Source organism: Chiloscyllium plagiosum, unplaced genomic scaffold (genome assembly GCF_037043375.1).
Source record: "Chiloscyllium plagiosum isolate Xiang-an unplaced genomic scaffold, Cpla_swu_hap1 HiC_scaffold_16, whole genome shotgun sequence".
Lineage (NCBI taxonomy): Eukaryota > Metazoa > Chordata > Chondrichthyes > Orectolobiformes > Hemiscylliidae > Chiloscyllium > Chiloscyllium plagiosum.
This window is the reverse complement of record NW_028270154.1, coordinates 38,771,320-38,777,319: the sequence shown is the minus strand read 5'-3', so window position 1 is coordinate 38,777,319 and position 6,000 is coordinate 38,771,320.

Sequence of the window (6,000 nt, the reverse complement as noted above, 5' to 3'; positions counted from 1 at the left end):
ATTTCCTACAACTAAATATTATGAAAACTGAAGCCACGTCTTCAGTCCTGACCACAAACACTGTTCCCTAGCTACTAAATCTCTCCCTGGCTATTGTCTGAGGCTGAACCAGACTGTCGACAAGCTTGGTGTGGTATCTGACTGAGATGACTTTCTAAAAACATGTTCATGCCATTACTAAGATTGCCAATTTTGACCTCCTTAATTTCATCCATCTCAGTTTTGCTGCTGTTGAAACCCCCATCCATATAGTTAGCGCTAGACTTGATTATGCAATGCATCCCTTGTTGGTCATAGAGTCATACAGCACAGAAACAGACCCTTTGGTCCAATTCATCTGTGCTGAGCAGGATTCCGAAACTAAACTAATCCCATTTGCCTGCATTTGGCCCATATCCCTCTAAAGCTTTCCTATTCATCTACCTGTCCAAATGTCCTTTAAATGTTGTAACTGTATCTGTCTCTATGACTTCCTCTAACAGCTCATTCCCTTTGTGTGAAAATGTTGCCCATCAGATCCGTTTTAAATCTTTCCCCTCATACATTAAAAATATGCCCCCTGGTTTTGAACTCCCCTACACTGGGAAAAGGCCTTTGTTATTCATGTTATCTATAACCCTTATGATTTTATAAACCTCTACAAGATCACTCCTCAGCTTCCTATGCTCCAGGGAGAAAAAAAATCTCAGCCTATACAGCATCTCCTTATAACTCAAACGCTCCAGTCCTGGTAACAACCTTGCAAATCTTTTCTGCACCCTTTCTAAATTAATAACATCTTTCCTACAGTAGGGTGACCAGAACTATACATAGTACTCCAGAAGTGACCCTACCAATGTCCCAACTCCTATACTCAATGCTCTGACCAATGAAGGCAAATGTGTCAAATGTCTTCTTCACCATTCTGTCTACCTGTGACACCACTTTCAAGGAACTATGTACCTGCACCCCTAATTCTCTCTGTTCAATAATACAGCATGTTCAATAATACTCCCTACCGCTAACTATGTAAGTCTTGTCCTCATTTGTCTGACCAAAATGCAACACCTCACATTTATCTAAATTAAACCCCATCTGCCACTCATCGACACATTGGCTCAACTGATCAAGATCCCATTGTACTCCTAAATGACCTTCTTCACTGTCCACTACACCACCAATTTTGATGCCATCCATAAACCATACTTCCATTATATAAATCCTTTATATAAATAACAAACACAAGTATAAATAAAAACAAATTGGGATGCAGTACCAATTCATGTGGCACAGTACTGGTCACAGGCCCCAGTCAGAAAAACAACCCTCTACTACCACCCTCTGAATCCTACCATCAAGCCAATTTTGTATCCAAGTAGCTAGCTCTCACTGGATCCCATGTGATCAATCTTTACTAACCAGTCTACCGAGCGAAACCATAACATTTGTGCATTTCCCATGAGGCATAGTGGCTCGGTGATTAGCACTGCTACCTCACTGCGCCAGGGACTTGGGCTCGATTCCAGCCGTGGGCAACTGTCTGTGTGGAGTTTGCACATTCTCCCTGTATCTGTGTAGGTTTCCTTTGGGTGCTCCAGTTTCCTCCCATAATCCAAAGATGTGCAGGTCAAGTGAATTGGCCATGCTAAATTGCCTATAGTGTTAGGTGCTTTAGTCAGGGGTAAATGTAGGGTAGGAGAATGGGTATGGGTGGCTTACTCTTTGGAGGGTTGGTGTGGACTTGTTGGGCCGAAAGCCCTGTTTCCAGAATGTAGGGAATCTAATCCACATGTTTCCAGAATGTAGGGAATCTAATCTAACATATCCACCACTGTCATTAGACTCATTGGTTTATAGTTCCTTGTTTTTTCCTTGCAGCTATTCTTAAATAAAGGCACAACATGGTGTTCTTCATTCTACTCTCTGCAAAGCAGAGATCATCATACCTTTTCCTGTTTATTTCTTAACACACCTAAAATCTCTCCTTGTGGGCGTATGGCTGGCTCTCTGACAACCAGCGTCTTCATTATAAAATTTTCATCCTTGATTTCAAATCTCTCTAGCATCTTGTTGCTTTTTATCTCTGTTAGGAGGGACTTGAAAGTAAGGATGAGAGTTGACATTTGAGATGTTGCTGGATCAGGAGCCGTTGTAAGTCGGAGAATAAAGGGATGAATGGAACTTGGTCAAGTTAGGCTATTGGTAGCTGAGGTCAGAATGGGCTCAAATTTATGGAGGAGTGGTAGAAGGAAGGCTCGCCAAGAGAGGAATGGGATAACACACACACACAAAATGACACCTTCCACAACGGACCACTTACTAACCCTTGTCATGATACCCCAGACACCCAACAATCCTATGGGGATCTGACAGCCTGGGAACTTGACATACCTGCCACAGGACCCAAACCCCCCTGCACTTCAATTTTCACATGGGCCTCAGCCTCTGTCATCAGGTCTAACTCCCTGAGATCCCTGCCAGACCTAATCCAATCCAAAACTGGCTTAGAGGCAGGAAGCAATGGAGATTGTTGATGGGTTTATTGTGACCAGAGACTTGTGTCAAGTGTCATATCTCAGGGGCAGGTATGGGTCCCTTGCTTTTTTTTTGTGGATATTAATGATCTAGACATGAATGTAGTAAGTATAATTTGAAGTTTGCAGACGACATGAAAATTGATAGTATGGTAATTAATGAGGATGAAAGTCTTAGACCATAGGAAAATATAAACAGGCTGGTCAGACGGATTGAAAATGTGTTGCTGGAAAAACGCAGCAGGTCAGGCAGCATCCAAGGAACAGGAGAATCGACGTTTCGGGCACAAGCCCTTGTTCAGGAATGAGGAAAGTGTGTCCAGCAGGCTAAGATAAAAGGTAGGGAGGAGGGACTTGGGGGAGGGGCGTTGGAAATGCAATAGGTGGAGGGAGGTCAAGGTGAGGGTGATAGAACGGAGTTGGGTGGGGGCGGAGAGGTCAGGAAGATGATTGCAGGTTAGGAAGGTGGTGCTGAGTTCGAGGGATTTGACTGAGACAAGGTGGGGGGAGGGGGAATGAGGAAACTGGAGAAATCTGAGTTCATCTCTTGTGGTTGGAGGGTTCCCAGGCAGAAGATGATGCGCTCTTCCTCCAACCGTCGTGTTGCCATGGTCTGGCGATGGAGGAGTCCAAGGACCTGCATGTCCTTGGTGGAGTGGGAGGGGGAGTTAAAGTGTTGGGCTACGGGGTGGTTGGTCTGGGTGTCCCAGAGGTGTTCTCTGAAACGTTCCGCAAGTAGGCGGCCTGTCTCCCCAATATAGAGGAGGCCACATCGGGTGCAGCGGATGCAATAGATGATGTATGTGGAGGTGCAGGTGAATTTGTGGCGGATATGGAAGTGTCCCTTGGGGCCTTGGAGGAAAGTAAGGGGGGAGGTGTGGGCACAAGTTTTGCATTTCTTGCGGTTGCAGGGGAAGGTGCCGGGAGTGGAGGTTGGGTTGGTGGGGGATGTGGACCTGACGAGGGAGTCACGGAGGGAGTGGTCTTTTCGGAATGCTGATAGGGGAGGGGAGGGAAATATATCCTTGGTGGTGGGGTCCGTTTGGAGGTGGCGGAAAAGACGGCGGATGATACGTTGTACATGGAGGTTGGTGGGGTGGTAGGTGAGGACGAGTGGGGTTCTGTCCTGGTGGCGGTTGGAGGGGCGGAGCTCAAGGGCGGAGGAGCGGGAAGTGGAAGAGATGCGGTGGAGGGCGTCATCGACTACGTCTGGCGGGAAATTGCGGTCCTTGAAGAAGGAGGCCATCTGGGTTGTACGGTTTTGGAACTGGTCCTCCTGGGAGCAGATGCGGCGGAGACGAAGGAATTGGGAATATGGGATGGCGTTTTTACAGGGGCAAGGGTGGGAGGAGGTGTAGTCTAGGTAGCTGTGGGAGTCGGTCGGTTTATAGTAAATGTTCGTGTCAATTCGGTCACCCGAGATAGAAATGGAAAAGTCTAGGAAGGGGAGGGAGGAGTCTGAGATGGTCCAGGTGAATTTGAGGTCGGGGTGGAAGGTGTTGGTAAAGCGGATGAACTGTTCAATCTCCTCGTGGGAGCACGAGGTAGCGCTGATACAGTCATCGATGTAGCGGAGGAAAAGGTGGGGGGTGGTGTTAGTGTAGCTGCGGAAGATGGACTGTTCCACATATCCTACGAAGAGGCAGGCATAGCTGGGACCCATGCGGGTGCTCATGGCTACTCCTTTGGTTTGGATTCCTTCGTCACCGCCGCATCTGCTCCCAGGAGGACCAGTTCCAAAACCGTACAACCCAGATGGCCTCCTTCTTCAAGGACCGCAATTTCCCGCCAGACGTAGTCGACGACGCCCTCCACCGCATCTCTTCCACTTCCCACTCCTCCGCCCTTGAGCCCCGCCCTTCCAACCGCCACCAGGACAGAACCCCACTCGTCCTCACCTACCACCCCACCAACCTCCATGTACAACGTATCATCCGCCGTCTTTTCCGCCACCTCCAAACGGACCCCACCACCAAGGATATATTTCCCTCCCCTCCCCTAACAGCGTTCCGAAAAGACTACTCCCTCCGTGACTCCCTCGTCAGGTCCACATCCCCCACCAACCCAACCTCCACTCCCGGCACCTTCCCCTGCAACCGCAAGAAATGCAAAACTTGCGCCCACATCTCCCCCCTTACTTCCCTCCAAGGCCCCAAGGGACACTTCCATATCCGCCACAAATTCACCTGCACCTCCACACACATCATCTATTGCATCTGCTGCACCCGATGTGGCCTCCTCTATATTGGGGAGACAGGCCGCCTACTTGCGGAACGTTTCAGAGAACACCTCTGGGACACCCGGACCAACCAACCCAACCACCCCGTAGCCCAACACTTTAACTCCCACTCCCACTCCACCAAGGACATGCAGGTCCTTGGACTCCTCCATCGCCAGACCATGGCAACACGACGGTTGGAGGAAGAGCGCCTCATCTTCTGCCTGGGAACCCTCCAACCACAAGGGATGAACTCAGATTTCTCCAGTTTCCTCATTTCCCCTCCCCCCACCTTGTCTCAGTCAAATCCGTTGAACTCAGCACCGCCTTCCTAACCTGCAATCTTCTTCCTGACCTCTCCGCCCCCACCCCACTCCGGCCTATCACCCTCACCTTGACCTCCCTCCACCTATCGCATTTCCAACGCCCCTCCCCCAATTCACTCCTCCCTACCTTTTAATCTTAGCCTGCTGGACACAATTTCCTCATTCCTGAACAAGGGCTTGTGCCCGAAACGTCGATTCTCCTGTTCCTTGGATGCTGCCTGACCTGCTGCGCTTTTCCAGCAACACATTTTCAGCTCTGATCTCCAGCATCTGCAGCCCTCACTTTCTCCTGGTCAGACGGATTGAACAGTGGAAAACATAATTTAATGCTGAAGAGTGTGAGATGATGCATTTTGGGAGGACAACAGGTTTGGGAATGGTAGGTTCCTAGGAAGTACAGATGATCAACAGGACCTTGGTCTGCATATCCATAGATCCTTGAAGGCAGCAATGCAAGTAGATAAGGCATATGGAATACTTAACTATTAGATTAGATTCCTGACAGTGTGGAAACAGGCCATTTGGCCCAACAAGTCTACACTGACCCTCCAAAAAGCAACCCACCCATTTCCCCTCTGACAAATGTGCCTAACACTATGGGCAATTTAGCATAGCCAATTTACCTGACCTGCACATCTTTGGACTGTGGTAGGAAGCCCACACAGACACAGGGAGAATCTACAAACTCGACACAGACAGTTGCCCGAGTCGGGAATCAAACCCGGGTCCCTGGCACTGTGAGGCTGTAGTGCTAACCACTGAGTCAAGGCACTGAATAACAGAAAAGCTTATTACAGAGCTTTTGTTAGGCTTTAGATGGAATACTGTGTGCAATTCTGGTCACCATGACAATAAGATGAATATTATTGTATTAGAGGGGGTGCAGAATAAATTTACCAGGATGTTGCCTGGGGTGGAGTGATTCGGCTATGAAGAGAGATGA